Source organism: Cupressus sempervirens, chromosome 8 (genome assembly GCF_028749045.1).
Source record: "Cupressus sempervirens isolate cs-2001-9-10 chromosome 8, ASM2874904v1, whole genome shotgun sequence".
Taxonomy (NCBI): domain Eukaryota; kingdom Viridiplantae; phylum Streptophyta; class Pinopsida; order Cupressales; family Cupressaceae; genus Cupressus; species Cupressus sempervirens.
This window is the reverse complement of record NC_143125.1, coordinates 654311187-654333167: the sequence shown is the minus strand read 5'-3', so window position 1 is coordinate 654333167 and position 21981 is coordinate 654311187. Positions and strand designations below refer to the sequence as shown.

Below are 21981 nucleotides of genomic sequence, written 5' to 3'. Positions count from 1 at the left end.
TTAGCTCCCCCTCAGTTTTTCCTAATATGAAAAACTCCTTGACCCTACTTGAGAAGCCTAGCAACCTATAATGATTGGATTGGATAGATCTAGTATAGTAGTGAAACTAATTACAATTCACATATGCCTAACATGTAAAACATAATCATAGATGTGGTTATCAAAAATGCACAAAGTGGTTGTGGCCAAAGCACTTAATCACATAATTTAAAACTAGTAGATAGAATGAAATGCTCATCATTTCCAATTCTACCCTTCCCTGCTATTCTACATTCAACACCTCTCTCATGTAATCACTAGAATGAAAAGAAGTAACTATGAACCAACTCTAATCAATTCTTGACATTTTTTAAATAATAATTTATTATTATCTTTTAAAAAAAAACAAAAAAAAATCCTAAAGGTATGTCATAAGAAATCATTTTAGTAGTTTTGACATCAAGCAATTAATAGAATTATTTCTAACCTTCTCACAAATAACTACCTCTATATTCTAATTTATTTCTACTTCTAATCAAATTATAATACATATTATCTATAACATTCATTTTTACTATTTTTAAATTTCTTTTTAATAGAGATGTGCTACAATCTTACAATAGTGAAATAAATTCACTATTTCATTTAATCTACTAAGATAGAATTAAGTTGACATCTTCATTCTAGTTCATTAAATATCAATAAATAACCAACATTTAAATAAAACTTTTTTAAAAATACCTAATTTTCCAAGAATAAATATAATAAATTTTATATAAATCTACCTTTCTCATTCAATAATGGCATTCTAATTCTCTCATTCCTATAATTTTAAATTACAATTTAATTAGATTAATTAAAATTAAAAATACAATAATTGCCAATTCAACATGCATTTCACATTCCTTATTTTTCTATTAAATTGTTATAACCTATATCCCTTCCCTTATCCATTTTTTTAAACAATGAACTCTAATGAATATAACTACTTCTGAACCATCACTATCACAAGCAAAATGTTCATTTCAAAATTCATTTAGCCAAAGGCAAGAGCCTACAATGTATTGGTAAATTGTGAGCCTCTCATCAGGGAGATCTTGGGTTCAAATCTATTTGAGATTAACACATAATAATAATTAATCCAATAATAATAATGAATGATAAATAATCTAGGCTTCGACCGATTACCTATCTTAAAAAAAATTCATTTAGCTAGAAAAAGGTATAATTTCATGGACAAAGTGTCCTCAAGTTTAGTTGTGATAATTATTGAAAATGAAGTTTATATGATAAATTTGAGTAAATTTTGGTCGGCTATGACTTATTTCATTTAACTATCCTAAATTAAACTTGTCATGTAAAATGGTTACAATTGTCTTAAAATGTACTTCTGATTGTTGAAATTGTATGAATCAGATTAATTTTTGTTTGCATCACTGTGATCCATTTATCACAATTTGTTTCAGATTGACTCTAAATATAAATTCATGAGCATGAGCTCAAATTTACTACTATCCCTAAAATAATATTGATAGTTGCCTCAAAATATAGTAAATAAAATTTGTGCAATTTTAAGAAGGTAGTTTGTTAAACTTCTTCCATTTTATTCTAATCATTTTGAATTTAATAGAAATATAGTCAAATTAATTCTTGTGTAAGAACAATTGGAAAAAAAAAAAGTAAAAATATCTGATAAATACATATAGTCAGAATTTCTTTGAAATTTAATTTTAGAGAACAAAAACTCTTTCATTTTTCAAGGAGTGATATAAGCAAAAGAGTCATTCAAATGTCTATGACAAAAACTTGAGTAGAGAAATGAAGTTGGGTTGAAGCTCTCAAGTCTCTAAATCTCGCAAATTTTTCATTTCTTTAATTTCAATGTGTGTGCTCTGTCTATCTTTTTTTCTCATTTCTCACCCCACTGAATTTAAAATAAAATCCCCAACACCGTTAGAGGAACTAAATGTAAAATTCAAGAAAATGGTTGAGATAGGTAGGTTGGGTGGCTGAAGGAAATGACTAACCATATTTTAATAAATGAAAGAAATGAGTGCCCATGCTTAATGAATAGAAAACAATGGTTGCCCATTTTTTAAATTTATGAATAGACCTTTCCTATTAATTAAATAGTAAAGATACATATCCACACAAAAAGGGGCCAGGGGATACACGATCACCCCAAGAGTTTACTCGGTATGCAGTCAAATAAGATAGCTATTCATAAAAAAAAACACTAGCATAATAAAGAAAGCCATCAAGTTGTAAGAGCAGTGCCAACTGAGGGAGGGTCTTTATCATTAGAACCTCAAAAGCTTGTAGGGTTGGAAAATGTCTAAGGGGGAGCCCAACCATCAGCATGGGCAACAAAAACATCATCTATTTTTTTTCACTCCCTTTGGTTTTGGTAGGGAGATAGCTAAATTGGGCTGAGGGAAAGCCCATTTAGGGTCTTTGTGTGCAGAAGGCCAGCTTGCATCAAAGGCAATAGGAGGAGCCACTTGGGACTGACTTGAACGCATCCTCCATGGACACAACCATCAAAACCACCAATGGGAGAGTGATGAGAAGGCTACAGCCTGGGAGTATGTGAGCTACACATAGAAATGCTCCATCCTCTTTGACAATTGTAAGGATGAGTACAATCACCAAATAAAGTATCTAGTGGTACCCAAGCAACCATGCATTGGGCATTACCCCAATAAGCTACCTCTAGTGTCATTATATCTGTCTGTAGTTGAATCTACATCATGACATTATTACAAATACATATTCTAGATTACATAGAAACTTGTATATCATGAAAGCTATGATAGAATAAAACAACATTGCGGTCTTTCTAGATAGTAAATAAAATTTCCATTCTAAAAGCATGCCATATCTAGGAGTATTTAAAACAAAGTCTGGTCAAATATCCCACCATAACCATAGGCCAGGTAAAAGCCTATGGGTAGAAAGAATTAAAAAAATCACAAACCAATAATTCTGGACTCGCCTGCTAAACAAAAAATGTGCAAAATTTTTTTGGGCTGGTCACAAATAGGATATCTAGGGTTCAAGATGCTTGGATATTAGAGCTGAGGGCCCAATGGAAACCCCTGGGAAAGTAGACACTAGGAAAAGTGGGCTATTTTTGGCTTAGTGATATTTTTCCAAACTGTGGCAAATCTAAGACTCCAAGTCTTGTGAGATGATTACAAATGCCAACACTGGTTGAAAGTGTTGACCATCAAAAGGTGGGGAACTAGCCATCGATAGCCCAACTTGGCATTGTAACTAGTTAAAGAAGTGTCAGATACCACTTCCAATATTTCCACCATGGGTGAGATGAATGAATACCAAGCTTGTAGAATAGATGGGGAGGCACTACAGAAAATAGAAGATCAATTATCTGCCAATATAGATAGATAAGCTTAAACTACACTTGTAGGTCCTCCCATTTGAGAAGACTCATAGTAAACTTGGAAAAGAGATCATCAGGTGTCTTGATTTCCCTTGTCAATATGTGTAATGTGCTAGCTCCTTGAGTCTTAGCCAATTGAACACATTGAACAAAAAACAAGGGAGACCACCAAAAATTTTCCTAGTTCATAGAAAGCCCATATCTAAAACCAATGCCTACCTAATGAAGCCACAACTTGATGGCTTCCTAGGCTTTCCAAATGCTTTTGGCAACAAAGGTGCCCTGAATCTACACTAGTTCAATAGGCACAAGAAGGGTTTGAAATAAACTCCCCTTCCAGGATGGATAATTAACTAAAAGGCCCAAAGAAATGCAATGACACAACAAGATTTTTGAGGACTCATTGCCAGTGAGAGTCTGAATGATCCACTTAGCATAGAGGGAAATCCCTTGTTTATGAGTGGAAAGTGTAGACACCTAAATTTGATTACACCATTAGGTAATCTTATTTAGTCATCTTCTAGTTCATTATTGATTAAATATCAATTAATTAATTAATTAACTATCATCCCCTAGTTAATTATTTTATTTTATTAACTATAGTCCAAATAATAAAATCAAGTGATAACCCAAAATCAATTTATCAATTAAATCCCTATTCCTTTATTAAATTAAATAAATGTAAAAATCTATTTAAATTAATCCCTCAACCCCCTTTTATTAAATACATTAGTTAATAAATCATCCCAAACCTCTAAACCATCCCTAAAACCTATCTTTACCCCTAATCCAACCCATTAACCAATACTAACCTCACTTAGCCACCTAACCACTAATACATTTTAGCAAATATGTGACTATGTGACTAAAACTATTAGTCATACCACTAAAAATTTTAGTCATGTGACTAAAACTAATCATATTCTAGTATTTATTTATAGGTTTCTAAACCATAGGTGAGTAAATAAGTGATTGACTTGATCACCAGGTAAAATCACAAAATCAATCAAATACAAGTGACTAAATGGACTACAATATACATGACTAAATGATTAGTTACCAATAATTAGTCACCTAAACACAAACAACTAAATAAACTACCAATTAAATGACTAAATAGACTACAAAATAACTGATTGGATAATTAGTCATTTGTACTTCCTCTCTTCACTTTCTATAAGGTTTATTTATTAATAGATTAGGTTGATTTTTTTCTCATAACTCATTCATAGCCCTTGTACTTTCTCTTTCTCATACTAATCATGCTATCTCTTTGCATCTTCTAGGATACAAAATGCTTTGTTAATTGGCTTGGGTGATTTATTCACCATTTTGGGCTCTTTGATCAATATTGTGAACTGATTCAATTTTCACCTAAGAGGTATATCAATAAATGGGTGGATTAATTTTCATCTACTACATGTTTCACATTTGATCTAGAATGAAATTGTAGTAGCGTCTACCTCAAGGGAATTTGGGGCAAGAAAATTACCAAATATCATCATTAAAAGTGCAAATAATTGGCTCCCTTACTATGTCCTTCTTTGTAGAGACAATAAAATCTTCTCTCAAATTTTTTATTTCAAACACACAACTCAAATAAATAATTGAAAACTATGTCAATCTAAATAGCCTTATAGAGTTGTTACCTAAATCAATGTTATACTAATTAAACACAAACAACAATATGGAGAGTTAAAGCCAAAAGTAACTGATTGTATATTTCTCTAAGAATGATAAAAAAAATTTATTACATTCCTCCAATTTCATGTGATCTTTTAAGTAGTTTAATGTCGGAAACAACCATCCTATGCATTATCAACAATGTGATATAATTTGAAAATACATCCCTAACAATTATTTATAATTGGTTAGAATCAAAGAGTAACCTGCTAGTAGGAGCAATCCTCTCAAAGGAAGCCATCATTGATAGTCTATATAACAATTCCTAACATGAATTATTTACCATAATTATTAATTAATTGAAATTTATACATGATATTTCAAATTTTAATGAACTAGCAGGAACAATCCTGTCAATGGACACCAACATTCATAGACTATAGAACAATAACTAACATGACTTATTTACCATAATTATTAATTAATTGAAATTTTATACATGATATTTAAAATTTTAATGAATTAATGTTTATTTTTGACTAAGTAATAACTATAATAACTAGATTATTTTGGATGCTCATAGACATTTTCCTTAACCACTGTTATATATATAGATATTTTATGATATTCTTTTAATAAAAAAAGTATTATCTTATATATATAATTATTATTTTGATTATTATAAAAAATGAAACTATTATTTCTTAAATTAAAATTAAAACACAATATTTGCACCATACGAGGCAAAGTAGGGTGGGAGGATTATATATAGATTTTTTTGGAGGAAGCACAATAGATTTCAAACTAAAATTTCATGAACCAGTGTTTTAAAAACTTGCTAAAAGACTTGCTAAATAGGTAGGACCATCTTGATCATCTCATATTGACTTCTAATGGACATGGTTTGGAAAGAGAGTTTGAACAATATTTTCCTCTCCTATAATCTCTACATCAAGAACACGTAGAAAGTGGTAAGATATTAGGGCTTTCTTTTTTTCTTTTTCATTAATTCTTTCCTTTTCCATGTACAATTAGTAGTTTAAATGTTTCAAAATGAACTTTTTCTTGATAAACTATATACAAATCTGGTAGATGGCTTTTAAAAATTTGAAAATAATTTGTTTGCATTCTAAAAAAATTGTCGAAACCTCTCTATCAATTACTTTGCCTTCACTAAAGCTAGCAGGGCCAATTGTAACCCATTCCAGGAAAATCTCTATAATCATTTCCTTGGTGTCAACTTCTGCTTAAATGAGGTACTAATCAAAATAAGGAAATGTCTTTTCTAATCTCATTGTTCACTATTTGATCTACATATGTTGATATATGTGATCATCTTAAGAAGGCTATCACTAGTTGCATCATCTCCCATAACTAGTAGGAAATGAGCATAATATATCATATCAATTAATATTTAGTTATGGGATTAGAATTTACTATTTTCAATTCAACCAAATTGAGGGGTGATAACCCAAGAAAGAAGGATTATTTTCATTCTTTTGAACTCACAACCCTTTCAAATTTTGTTGTATTTAACTATAAACATGGCATCATAATGTGTGTTTCAAACTTGTCTGAGCCTAATGTTTAACACAAGTGATCTTTGTAGAGATGCTCTGCTCTATAAAATTCCCCTATACTAATTGGCCAAATTCATTGGGACAATGCTTGGTATATGTAATTCAAACTTTTACATTTGGAAACTTCCCTAGAGCTTCTTTCCAAAATCCATTGCATTTTGTAATTCCCCAAACATTTAGTTATATCTTTTCATGGCACATTAATGAGTGGGAATTTTCCATGTTTGGATTACAGACGGTTGCAAATCTATTAAGTAAATTGAAACATCATTGAATCTATCCCTTATAACCTCTTTAAAATTGAATATACAAATCAAGAATGAATTACATTGATTGTCACTCTCCAACGAGATTACCATCACTATTATTTGATTGTCTTCTTTTCAAACTATGTGAACATGTGGGAAATTTTTCTAAATTTGAGGCATTTAGCTTTACACTCTACACTCTAAACTTTTTATTTTTCTGGTGAATCAATATCTATTGAATCTACTAAACTTTGTAGATGGGCTGAACAGGATTTGCACTTCTAAAATAATGATTAGTGCTTTTGAGTTTGAACTTAGATGAACTCTAGTGAAACAAGTTGAACCTCTTCGAACCAACCCAAACTGATATGAGCCGCTTTGCACTAGGGTGAATCACTTCTAACCTTCTTGAACCAATATGAACCATTTTTAACTCAAATGCATTTGCATGAACTAGAAAGGACCACCTTAGACCAAGTTGAAACAATCTGAACTAGTTCAAAAAAGTTCAAAACCTCATTAGATCTTTAAATTTCATATTGGAGATAAAAATTTATTCTAAGGAAAGGTTTGAAGTGGGGGGAATCCAGTTTTGAGATATTTTTTTTAATCGTGGTCCATATGTGTACCAACAATTCTACATGATTGTTCATGCCTATTTGATTTGTGGCACAATAGTGGAAATTGTTAAAGAATATAGGACTAAAAGACTTAGATATAAAATGAGTGGTGTCATCTAATACATGAATATAACTACACTTAAGAGGGGCATAAGAGCACAAATAAAGGGCCATGTTTACCTATGTAGTAATAGTGAAGCTAGTACTCTTTGAGAATCAAGATACTTCACCATCTATCTATGCCACAGGTCTGCCACTCATTATATATGTTAGATGCTGGAGAGATACCTCCTTTCAAGGAATAAATTTCTAAATTAATAAGTTAGATTGCCACTGAAGCTAAATCATTTTTTGGTGAAAATCTACTACTTTATTTCAAAGATAGTCCAAACTAACATTGATTCTTTTAAGAGAAAATGATTTGAGAACCAAGTCACTAAAATCAGATATCACTCTTCTAATTTAAAAGGAAGAAGTTGAGTTTTCTTTACAAATAAACAATGCTTCTTCCCAATTTAATCTCATCAAATAAAGAAATTAATAACATCTGGTGAAAATCAAGCTTGGGTAGATCACATTAGAAGAATGACTTTGCATTTGGTTGTGTATGAAGGTTATATGGATAGGTTAGAGTATTTATCATATAAGGGAGTAGAAGTCAATTTTATTGATAAATTTGGAAATACACCCTTACTTCAGGCTATCAAGGGTGAGCATAATCAGACTACTTCCTTTCTTGCTAAAAATGATACATATTTGATTTTAGAAGATGTTGGTAATTTTCCTTGCAAAAAAAAATCAAGTAGGAACATAGAATATTCCCTTACCTGAGGTTGTCAAGAGTGGGCATGATCGATTTTCTTCCTTGATTGTTAAGAATGAAGCATCTTTGACTTTGTAAGAAATGGTTATTTTTCCTACAAAACATAAGCAAGTAGGAACATAGAGTTCTTAAAAAGTCTTTTTGCCAATGGGATTAACAAAACCTTAGAAACCTACAACTATCAAGCACACGTAATTTTTGACTCTATGATTGTAATTCAAATGGATAAATGTAAATGAAATTCATATACAAATTAGATTGAAGAAAAACAAAAACTAAAAAGGTTGCCACTTATGTGAAACCCCCATTGCATTTCTTCGCTATTTCACTAGTTTTTTAATCCCTACTTTCATGCTACAATCTATAGAACCTTATTTCAATCATTTTTGTTGGATATATTTAGTCATATGTTGGTTCTTATTTACCTTAGATCTTGCATATATATATTGGATTTGGTGGATACTTTAAGCTCTATTCTACATTTGTGAATATAGATTTTATCATAAAATGCTCATTTTTTGTTGCAATATTGTATACATTTCAAATTGGATTCATAGATGGCAGTGAGTGTGACAATAGTTAACATGAAACTATGCCATTTTAAAGTGGGCTATGTAAGTTATCATCCAAACCCTTCTTTTTGGATTTTGATTCATAAAATAATTTTATTATTATTTTCTATTCATTTTCGGAATGATTATACTTATTTCTATGGTATGCCTTCCATTAAAACATTTTGATTATTAGCATAAAAACCACAATGTACCATAAAATGTTTGCAAGCTTAACATGCAATATGTTTGATGCTCTGATGTGTTTGATCAACAACAATTTTTATGTGGATGTATATGTAATGGTGATTTGATTTCTTTGGCATTTAAAAAAAAAAATCATTTTGACTTTTCTAGATAGCAAATACATTTGTATTCCATATCAAAGATTATATATTTGAATCCATGAGAGAGTTTTCATATAAGTTATTTAAATTAAGCAAAACAAAATAATCATTGTTGAATACTTCCATAAGTGTGGTTAACTAGTTTGGTGGTTCCTTGTGATCACTTAAATAGTTTGGTGGTTCCTTCTAGAGACTTTAGGACCCTTTATCCTATATTGTGATGAGAGCCTAAAATATAGGCCCAAAATATTATTGTACAATCACATGACACTGTAGCCTAGTAGATCCAAAAAAATGTAGAAATATTAAAAAAATTGTAATGTGTTAAGTAAAATTTTAAGAGTTGTGTGAGATTAAGAGTCTTTTGTGTACTTGGGACATGTAACTAAGGAGGAGATCAAAGGATTGATCTAACAAAGATAAGCCCCCTAGAAATAGAAAAAGCCTTTTGATTTGATTGAAGCAGGAAACATTGAAGCTAGTGTACATTATTTTTGGAAGTTCATCAAGTCATTATCTTCATTTCTATTCCATTACTTTAGGTGCAAGTCACATAGAATCCTCTTTTAAAGTGTAGCTTTAGTTTAAGTGAAGCACACATCCTTGGTATATCAGTAACTATATCATTACCATATATATATATATATATATATATATATATTCTATAATTATGATGGTCCTTGTTAGTTCTGATACCCTAGATTAATATTGGGAATGTATTATTATCAGTCAAAGTTTTCTTTGAGACTATCAACATCTTTAATTTAATGGCTCCTCCCAATTATATATATGTGATATTTCTATTGGAAATGATAATCAATCATAGTGGCAATGATCATTTTCCTATAGTAGCATTAATAGATTACCAGTCTACCATCTACCAAGGATATCAACTACATCAAGATACATTCACTCTGTTGTCTTTTAATTTCTAATTTATACAAGTTGACCACAATATAGTGAAGTATTAATAATATTCAAGATTATATCATAGATATCAATAATTTTTATTCTCATTTGATCTCTATTAGGGATCCTAAACATTTATAGCCTCAATGTGGCATTTAAGGGAGAAGCCTCCAATAATTTTTTAAAGAAGATCAAGTTCCTTAACATTATGACTATCATGGGGAATACCCATCCAAATGTTCAAATATAGTCCCCATGTAATATATATTTTGATCTACTCCTAAAATTAATTCTTTAAAAGTAGAAAGACCATGAAACAATATATTCACCTAGATTTTCCATCATAGTGCATTCTAGCTTACCAACTTGCTACCATAGAATCCTACATTATAATAGAGCCTTTAAAGATTTTTTTAAAAGTTTGAGATGTTTTAGTTGTTGCAACCTAGCCACCAGTTTAAGAACTTGAACATGAACTTGCAGTGACACCATTTTTAGTTGGATAGTGTGATGGTTGCATATATCCATGATTTTTAGAATGGTCATTTTGTGGCTTCCCATAGCTAACCAACTCATTGTAGGGATGTTGACCATAACGTTGTCATCCAGATGCAACATATGCTTGTTGATTGGCTCCATTTTACAATTAAGCAGGTTGGGCAGAGGCATGTTGCTAAGTATACCCAACATGCGATGAGAGTTGTTTCCCTTATCCTATTCATGGTGAATCTTTCTAACCATAGAAAGGTTTAGTTGTGCCAAAATAGGTATATTTCTATAAAAATATTTGTGGTCCATAACTTGCCTCTATCAACCCTTTCTATGGGTATGTAAGTTGGGTTGAATCTTGTTTCCCATAGTGTAGTCAAGAAGATAGTTATTACTTAAATCCTAACCATGGTACATGTTGTTGCCCATAGGCAAGTTGAGATGGTGCTTGTTATCCATATCCAAACTATGAAGCTCCTTGTTGAGGATAGAAAGACATTGCAAGTGATGGTTGCTTGTAACCTTGCTAGGGTGTATCTGGCTACCCCTTCCCTTATGTTGTAGTCCCTCGATTTGAAGAAAATTGGGGTGGTCCATATCCTTGTGATGGAAGTCCATCTTGTTGAGTAGCTATAGGTTGTGTAGTTCCTGGGGGGCCATAACCTTGATTACTATAGGCTTATTGATCATATTCTTGTTGTACATCTTCCTGTTGTCCATATCCCTACTGTGATGTAACTTGATTCCTATAGACCTAGTTCCCATGACCTTGTTGGGGATACCCCTGCTGGCCATATGTACTTCCTTTCCCATAACCATCAACCTAGGGCTACCCAAAGCCATAGTTTCTTTCAGCTAAACATGCATTAGTCTAGCTTTGTTATCCATAGTAATCATAATCTCTAAGCTACTATGTTGGTCAACCATATGGCTGAGATATGCATTATTGAGGTGGATTGGAGTAGAGTGTTGATTATTGATACCTATACCCTAGTTACAATATAATAGGTGCATGTAGTGGACCCCATTGTGGAGTAGGTTGAGGGGCACAAAAACCCTACTCTTCATTGCCATAGACATGGGAGGACCTCTAAAACAATTCTCATTATGTATAACTTCATTGATAATTTCTTGAGTAGATCCAATTTTATCTTTGGTGATAGTCATTTGCAGCATCCTTTAAGTGGATGTATCCTCCTCAAGAAGATGTAACATTATCAAGAATATGTTTCTCATATTATCCTTATGTTAAGTTTCTTCATTCTTTGTTTCAAAGCATTAGATTCCTCACCTTGCATAAATTCCTAAGAGATATTTTGTTAAAAATGATTTAGTGATTATTCTTGTTTGATGTCTATCAAATTTATTTCAAAACTTTGCATAACTAAAGTTTTATTTCAAACAAGATGCTATTTCAACCTGATTCCTTTTAACTGAATGAACATCATATGGTCAAGGTTGGCTTTAATAGTTGCTCAAGAAGCTTTAGTATTGTGTCTCTTTGCTATAGAATCTTCATGCTAGTTAATTAAATTTAGACATTTATTTTTTATTATTTCTCTCAATGTTCCACACGGAATTTATTTTCTACATATTATTCTCCATATCTTCTCCTTTCTGGCACCTAATTGCAAGTTTTTAGTATATATCAAGTTAATGCTTTAGAATTATCCTAATTTATATATATTAAATAAGAGTAGAGGATGATCCATTTATTTTTGTTGGTAGGTGTAGATAGTTATAACACCTGAATGTATGGTATCAATAATAATTTTCTCCAATCATCAGATATGATCTTAGACTCCCTTCATTCATGGAATGGGTGATGTGTTCGAGCATCCATAATTGGACTCCAACATTGCTACTAAATAAATTGAAGATATCAGTGCTTGTAATGGTAGTTTCTCTTCTATATTTAAGAATTGATGTTAACAAAGCTCTTGAAACATTTGAACATGGCTATTAGACATATTAATCACTGTTTCTTAAGATTCATAGTCTCCAAGATTCACATTTATAATTTATTTTATACATTCTTGATTGGTCTACTATAAATGCTCTCTAGTTTTCAAATTATGGAACTCTATACCCTTGAATTGTGTTCTTGTAAGATATACTTGTCAAAATACTATAATCTATGTGAAGGTGTTATGGAGCATATTCTAAACCAAATTTATTTACTAAACATTCTATTTTGAAACCTCCATTTTAATGGTATGACTTTCATTACCCTTTAATGGAAACCTTCATGTACTTCTTGTTGTAGTTCTTGACTCTCAATATAGGATACTACAACCTCATAACTATCATTCCATCTTATAGCATCACTATCATTTTGTATTTTAGCAATATCTTGATACAAATATAATAGTCTAGAGTTGCTCCTAGCATGCTCTTAAATCAATAAATGTTTTTGTTTAAAATAAATGATATGATCTCATCATTATAATTTATGTCTCTATTCCATGAATAGTCTCTTAAATAGAAAACCTTAAAAACTAGTCAAAAAATCCTTCAAACTGTGGAACATCTAAACATATCTCCATTACAATAAATGTGTTTGAACATTCCTTGGCATTTATTTGCATTGTATGTGATGTCTTTTGATTGATCACAAACCTTATTTTACTATCATTTCTGCACCCAAGAATCATTACTCTATTATTTATTTTCATGATGGCCATCTCATTGCATTCTTTTGATTGATATAAACCCCCTTACTATCAAGAGCATTGCCTTCATTGATTGAAATTACTATCTCTATATCATCTTTTCAACTATTTATTTGTATCACAAAAAAATGAATTTATCTAGAGACATAGGCATTTAAGCTAAAACCAAAACTTTGACAACATTATACCGGGTCTCAACATAGACAATTTAACTTGAACTTATCCTTATTCATTAGTCTTAATTTTAAACACACTTCACTCAACAAATATTGAACATACTGAACTGGCTAGACTAAGTTGTTTGACTATATTTTTCCTCACCATTTAATCTCAAATGAATTATGTACTAGAGTTTCTATCAATTTAGATTTTCATAACACTCAATTAGAAATATAGTCAAAACATAGTTTTAGGGAAATAATAGAGTTGATTTGATAATTGTGTATTCAACTCATTAAGAACATACAAAGAGCTGGTTTGATAATGTTTTCAACAAATGTGTATTTAGAAAGATTTGGTTTGATTCAACCCACATGTGTATTAAGCATAGAACCAACACATGTATTAAGCACAGAGAAAAAACTAGTATATAACCTATTTTATACTTCCATGCAATTTAGATTTAAAACAAACAAAATAGTTACAGTCTACATTTATATTGTTGACAAATGAGATGTGGATGAAAATCATGTAACTATTGTATTTTCATTTTAGTTGCATGTTAAGAATTAAATGATCAATGAGCTATGAACTTGCTTGTAAATGATAAGATAACTAATAAGATAATTGATGCAAAAACCAAAAAATTGTGAAGTATATATGTAGGCTCTAATACTGAGGTAAACAACTTTTAGGTCTTGAGAAAGACAGATGATATTTCATTAAATATGAATAAAAGACCATGAAAATAAAACAATTTCATTAAAAGAGATGATTAAAATTTTTGAAGCTCTAGAATTGAAAGTAGCTTTCAAATGAAGAAGGTGTTCATTCCCTAAATTGGTTTTTATTGTTGAAATTATGCAATACACCAGAATTCTAGTTAAATATTCTATCATCCCAAACTTGACCTTGTAACCTCATAGGAAAGGAAACATGAAACATTGGCAGGAATACTTCTAGCCATGGCAAACCCAAAGCCCTTATATAAACCTTTGAGCCCTTCAGAAGAAGCAATTTTTTTAATGCATTGGTTGAGCCAGAGTATTTTGGTTGGTGGTAGTTATCAACCTAGATAACACTCTTCACAACATCAATTGGATATCTAGCTAACCATAAAGTAGCACCAGCAAGCCCACATGACATAAGGAGAGGACTTTGGTTCAATCAAGAAGTATCCCATCCTCTAGTCAAATACTACTTTTATTCTCTCATAGACACCAAACATAAGTACATTTCTAGGCACTTTTCATGCTAAAGTAGGAGTAGGACCCTTAAATAGTCCTAAAAACCCTTTCTTAGACTTTAAAACATGTTTTTCTACATTGAATGGTCCATTGTATTTGATGGATGTTGTTACTTGAAATGTCCCTTTTCTGATTTTACATGATATTTCCAACCTTTAATCAGATCTTTAAGATCAAACAACTAATATCACAAAGATCCTCCAAATTTCTCAAAAAACCCCAAATCGGGTATGCCAGAAATTGTGCCAAAAGCTTCACAGCTTCACCAATTACTAATAAATCTGAAAATGGAAATTTTTACAGAACTTTCAGCAGCATAACAGCCTACAAATTGACATTTCCAGATCCGTATAGCCTTTACACAACAGCTCAAAAATGTAGGACCAAAACTATGCTCATCGGGCTCCCGAAATAGCACAAAATATGCCCGGAAACACCACAAGAACACTAATAATATATCTCAGAAGTTTAATCACGTCCCAATATATATATTCAGATCTATTTTAATAGCTTAAAGTCTAAAATACAGCAGCAACCAAAACTGATATGAAATACTCAACCGGAAACACCAAACTCTTACAAAAATACACCCGGAAACTCACAAATCTGCACTGTTCAGCACAAAGGCAAACTCTGTATGAGCATGCACATGGAATGGCTTCAAACTCCCGTCCTTAGCCTTCCTGGAAACCTGCAAAATCCCGTTCTTGGGTCTCCCTGGAAACCTGCAAACTCCCGTTCTTGGGTCTCCTTCTCCACAGGTTTGGCAGCCTCTGAAGAATAACAAAGAATGAGCGAAAATCAAGTCTGGAATGAGCCCAAAATGCCTCCAAAACCCCTTAAAAGAGGGCATAACTGTAACTCACGTCCAAGAGAGGTTAATGAAACATATTTTAATAATAATTTTCATTTATTAGTCCAACGGTTTCCAAAGATTAACCCCCTTTTTCCGAAACTTCACTTTCTTGGGCCTGCCTGTCTTAGCAAAGATTATTATTTTTTAATTATTTGAAAAGGGGACATGACAAGTACTATGGGTGCACCTATTTTATAGGAATTTGGAAGGGCTCAATATAAATATTATATGCTAATCTTTAAGGGAAAACAACTGATTTACCAATAATATATTATTTCATGCATCAGTAGGGCTCAAATAATGTACAAATGAATTGCATTGGATTGTTATGGTTTAATTCATGATTCCATGCAATGTCAAGGTTGATTCCAATGATTTTGAACTTTGAAAAAAATCTCAAGATTTCTATGTACCGCGTTGGATGCTTAATACTATAGATTTATTTCCCATTGTATAAAGAAAAAACCAATGGTTTATCTCAATGGTTGGAGCTTGCTAATGTATACTATCATTTATTATCAAGAATGGTGAAGTTTACACTGATCACATCATAATACAACTACATCAGTCCTTGTGATGCATGATTGTTGATTCTACAAATGCAACCAATTGAGATATAGTTAACTTTGAAGGTGGAAAAATAGAAGCATACAAAGAAATTACTAAACAAGAATATTAGAAAAAAAAATCTTTTACTTGTTGTTGTCCTAGCAGTGGTAATTGTAGTAGCTTCTCTAGTGGAAAGAGCACTTTGAGCTTGCAATCTACACTTCACTAGCTCAGTTGGGCATGCTAGAGTTGACACAATAATGCCCACCCCTGCTCCACAAATTACCTCCTATTCCATAGAAAGGGGAACCCCAGGTGCTATTCTAATTAAGGATTCCATTCATCCTCTTGTAGTAAAGAGAATTGTATTCATGTCTCTACTATAGCTAATGGAGCTCCCATTCCTTTGTATAGGCCTCAAGGGTCCTCTATTTTAATTGTCTTGTTTATATAATATGATCACTAGAGTGAGGTGGGAAACCCTCAACCATTATGATAAATTCCAATTTTCATTAGGGATCCTTTGTCTTGTCTACAGAGGTTCTTTTCATTGAAAATGGTTGGAGAAAGCATAATCAAAATCACAATGTGATAAGCTTAAATCATAAATATAACGAACATTACAGTGAAAGTAACAATTGAGAAATGACTCATATCATGACAAAACATAGTTATTTATCACTAATGACAACATTAGAATGATCTGCAATAGATATTGAGATGAGACCATTGGGCTAAAAGCTACTCCTTTTACTAATGTTAACTAGATTGTGTAATTTTAGATAGTTACATAGATTAGATATTCTTGTAGGATGTGACCTACTTGCTCCTAAAGTTGCTATACCCAAACTACTATTTGGAAACATAAGTTGCATCTCTCTGATCTCATCATCATTTTCTCTTTCTTTCAATAGAGCTTACTAGCATGAAAGGATGTAAGCCAACAAGATATGCTAAGCTAGTCCAAGGTTTCTAAATCATTGCATTCATTCTCTTAATCTTTTACTTACCATGCCAACATGTTTATAATCCTAATGTATCTAGTGTTTGTTGATTTGGAAAATCATTTTATATTTTTTGAACAAATTCTTATTCCTCAATTGTTCAATGGTGCATAGGTGAGCTTTCACTTGACTATACAAGGTCTTACATTCATTCCTACATTGGCTAGAATGCCAAGAATAACCCCTAGCACTACAAAATTATTCAATCATTATTGTAGTAGGGGAAAAACCCCACATGCATTGATCCACTTGCAAATTTATATGGGCTAGTATCTAAATATTAGGGCCAACAATGAGGTGAAGCTGCAATAAATTTACATGATCTCTAAACACGGGTCAACTGAACTACAACTGATCTCTTTTATTATGTATATAAATTTTCTAAATAAACTAAAACTCAATAGGAAAAAAATGAAAAACCTTATTTTTTCCCTCAAATTTGATAAATAAATCTAAGATCTTCCCTTTTGGTGTATGAGTCACTCATTGTCTCACTTTTGAAGAAAAATGCAACAACCTTCAAAATAATATTTGCTTGGAAGCAAAAATGTTGTTTTACTCACTCATGTTTTTAAAATGAGGCAAATAAAAAATGCCTCTAAGATTATAAGACCAAGTTCAATTATTATCCTTTATTTTGGACATTTATTCTCCCTTTGGCTCTACTTCTTGGTCTAATTTAGTGGCCATTCCTTCTCCAATTACTTGAACCTCTATCTTACTAGGTTCCTCAACATCTTTATCCTATTTATTGCCATAGTTTTGCTCAACTTCTTCCCCTACCTTCTGCCTTATCAATTCCTATAGTCTCTTTCCTCTTTCTTCATTCTTTTTTAGCCTTCATTACTTCTATCACATTTACTTTGAATGCTTTCCTTCTTTACCTTAACAACCTCATATGTTGAAATGGACTCTTGTTTATTTAAAATATCAATAGCCCCTTCCATAGAGCTCCTATCATTACAAATATGCTCTGTATTTTCTACTAGTGGATTACTTGTAACAACACTGGCACTCACCTGAAGAATAGCTTGAGCACCATGATTTCCTTGAGGTGTGTTGCTAGCCTTGGAATTTTGGTTAAAAGTAGAATTAGATGGTCTTGAAGAGAAAAAAAAGTTATTCAAAAAATTAGGAACTCCTTTCACTTTTCTAGTCTCCTTAATTTTATTAGTGGCCATTACTTCATGCCCTGCTGGATAAATCAATCCCACAATTAGGATATCATGATCTTATTTTTCTTCCAATTGACATAGTGATATAGATCATATGTGTCCCATCAAGGAGTAAATCTTAATAAGGTTTTTAGTACCTATTTGTAGAATGCAATAAGTGCCAAAGTAATGTTTTTATTCCAACTTATGTAACCGATCCCTTGGGAACTTTCAATCCAATAACATAGGTCTTGTTTGGTGATTAGTGAGCATGAATTTCCATGTTGTGATTCAAAGGAGAATTTGTGGGCATCACAATGGTACCAGCCACTAAGACCAACTAGTAGCCTCTCAGCCAAAATGTAGTACTTTTTGCACAAATGGGCCAATTAGCAACCAAGAAAATGAAAAAAGGAACAAAAGTGAATGGCTAATGGTGTTCATGGTGATGGTTTGATTTGTTAATGATGGTCTTGAAGGCCTAGTTTATGAGAGATTTTTTAGAACATAACCAAGAAAATTCATACATGAATATCTTGGCTCAAAATCTATGGTCTACTAATGTAGTTTATGGTAAAGATTCTATGTGTTATCTTTGAAGATGTTTGAATTGTTGGTTTTTCTACATGTAAACTACAACTCACACATGCATGAGGGAAATTAACTATTTAGTGTAAGATAAGAAAACAAGCCTTTCTTTAAGAATAACATATATGAGATTATTGAAGAGGTGTGAGATTTAGTATTATGCAAGGTTCTATACATTTTTCAGTTGTTTGCAATGTTGTAAGTTTGATAATCCAAAAGCTATGTAACATGAATTTTGCGCCTTATTTTCTATATGCATTAAACAATGAAATTGAAAGCCATTTACATTTACGAAATCTTTTGATACAAAAACTTGATTTCTCTTTCATACTTTTTCAGCTAGCAATTTCATTTTGGCTCTATAACTTTTTCTTAGTAGATCCCTACCATTACAAGGAAGAATTTTCCAACCTTTGCATGTAAAGGTGATGTGTTGTATGCTACCATTTCTAAATGATTATATAAATTAGAGGAAGCTTCATCTAAGACATGTAGCTATTAACATTCCTATGTTAATCAATCTTGGTGTTGGTTTGGGTTTGTGGGTTTGATTAGAAAAAAATAGTGTTTGGAATTGTCCATACTCCATACAATTCAATCCCTTGGTTGGTAGGCATTATTATTCATATGAATAAACTAAAATGGGAAAATGGGAAAATGTTCTAAAAAAGGTGATGGGTTTGTTGTGATAGGACCAATTGGCTTTAAATTTGCCTTATGTTTTGTAGTGCCCTAGACTAACTAACCCCTTTGCATATCAAACATAGACTTCAAATCTAAGCTAGATTAGACCTGAGTGGACAAGTCTAGGAGGTCAAACTACTCAGTTAAATGTTTTGATAATGATTTATTCATGACAAGCCATCATCTTCTCGATTGGAGAATTTAGAGAGACATGGTTCTATTTTGTCAAAGAGAAGTTATTTTGGGTCAAAGATCTAAGAGAACCTAGCTTGCATTTAGAGCATTGTTTTAATTATGTTCTTAGATGCTTCATTGTAGCGATGGTGCTTTAAAAAATGGTTATTCTATTGCTGATGATATCCCCCCACCAAGAGATTGAACTAAGGAGTTTCCTATAGGGGATGTGCTAGAGATTAGGTAGTGCTTGAGAGTGACAAGTACTTAAAAGGCAACAGTAGTTGCATTAAAAAAACATGTAGTCCATTAACTTTACATGGTCATTTGTGGCCACTAATATAATTTCTTCATTTCCTTCTTTTGGATTTGGATGTGATTGTCAAATAAAATTCTATTGATAAATTTGTAGGCTTAAAATAGAAGAGACATGGCATTACAAATGCTAAGAGTTTTTTTTAATTTATCAAGATGATTTTTTAACATGATTAATATAACTAAAATATTTATCTACCCCAACTTTTAAAATAGAAGTTTTAACTTTTAGTGACTTGATTATGTACTATAAGTTGCTAATGATCTTTAACATTTTTTGTAGAACTCTTAATAACCTAACTATGTAAACAAAAAAAAATTGATATCAAGATGAACAACTTTGATAGTGAAACATTATTGGGGTTCAAAAGATCCATGGGTTGAGGGTTTTGGTTCTTTACTCTTTTGGATGTAGTGAAGATAGCTTAGATTGCAATCAAATGGTAGCTAGAGCTTAAAATTACTTAGCAAAGGGGTGTTTTTTTTATTTCTAATTATCTACATCTACTTGGATGATAATTCTTGGTTGGGAGATCTCATCATGTTTGGATTTCAATAAGTCAAGCTTAATTACTACTATTGATATAGACTTCAATGTCATTTTCTTCCATATGGAGCTTTTGACAATTTTATTGCTGAAATTTTCCCATTCAATTTTCCACAGACCTTCATAATTCATAGTTGGAAGTACATAATGTGTTTTAATCTATTACAATGGAAACTTAGAAGATTGTATTGTGAGAATGAAGAACTTGATCCTCTATTTTAAAGTTTTGTAGAGATAAAAGATAAAATTGTTGCTTTTATATGAAATCTAAGTTGCTAATCATGGTTATGATTTAGATTCAGACTCATGTTTGGATTCCAATTCCTAGATTTGGAAAAAAAAAAATTGGTGTGAGTTCCAGTACCATGGGCATGAATTGTATAATAATAACAAGTTTGAAATGTGATACTCATAAGTCTATAACTGCCAATAGAATTATAAATAAAGAAACCTCATCATATATATTCATTCCTTGCAAAAGTCTCAAAATGTCATTTCACAATCAAAATTTAAACTATAAGCCATTTTAGTCCTCTGTAGCATTCACCATTGAAGAAAAATGCTATAGCTTAAGAAAAAGAAAAAATGTTGAAAAATATTTGAAATATGAATAAATAATCATCAAATGACTAAATTATTGGTTGAATTTAGGTCTTAGATGCCTTTAAAATAAAAAACTTAAATAAAAAAATGCCAGCAACAGTTATAGATTCCCATGGATTGTGGCAAAACCTAGGGAACTTAGTCAAAATTAGGATTTAGGCCTAAATAGATGAATCCAATAATTTAGTATGAAAGTGTCCATATAGGTATATTGCATGATAATGAATCTATATTTTCATTTTTGTCTTATTCTCATTTAAATTATTTTCAACAAATCAAAAAAAAATCTTTGTTAAAGTATTTTAATTTCTATATACACTATTGGGAACCATCTTTGCTCTAATCAATTCAATGTTTTGTTTGGTAGTCAGAGAATATGAATGGAGGTATAGCTTACAAGTCAAGAAAAAATGCTGGGGCATTTAGTCATAAAATGCTACATCCTTCAAAAAGGAAGGGTCGGTCACAAGACAAGAAGAGAAGCTTTTTGTGATAAAGAACCACAAGAAGGGAATCAGACAATGGTTGAATAACAGTTTTTGAGTCACAAATATAGCAGCCTTAAGATTTTGATTGCTGGTAAGGATCAACATGTAACACTTTAGGCTTGTTATCATTAGAATACATAGAAAAATTTATAATGCATTCAGAGGAAGTCATAGATTTGATTTTCTCCCTTGTAGAGGAAAAAGAAGAATTAGAAAATATTGATTTAGACAATTTTGACCGAGTATTTAACAAAGTATAGAATTTACACGATCATGGTAAATTACTTATGCCATTTTCTTGCTTTGATGGCTGCTCAATTTTGAACCAACCAATCTATTTTTTCTATGACATTTCTATACTTATTTTTC

General features: G+C 31.5%; 2 pseudogenes; both read right to left on the bottom strand.

Moving 5' to 3' along the window:
- Positions 1–10465: 10465 nt before the first annotated feature.
- LOC149544133 (uncharacterized) lies at positions 10466–11808 on the bottom strand (annotated as a pseudogene).
- Positions 11809–14298: 2490 nt separating this feature from the next.
- Positions 14299–21981, bottom strand: part of LOC149544132 (mitochondrial carnitine/acylcarnitine carrier-like protein pseudogene) — a 47776-nt pseudogene continuing 40093 nt past the window's right edge.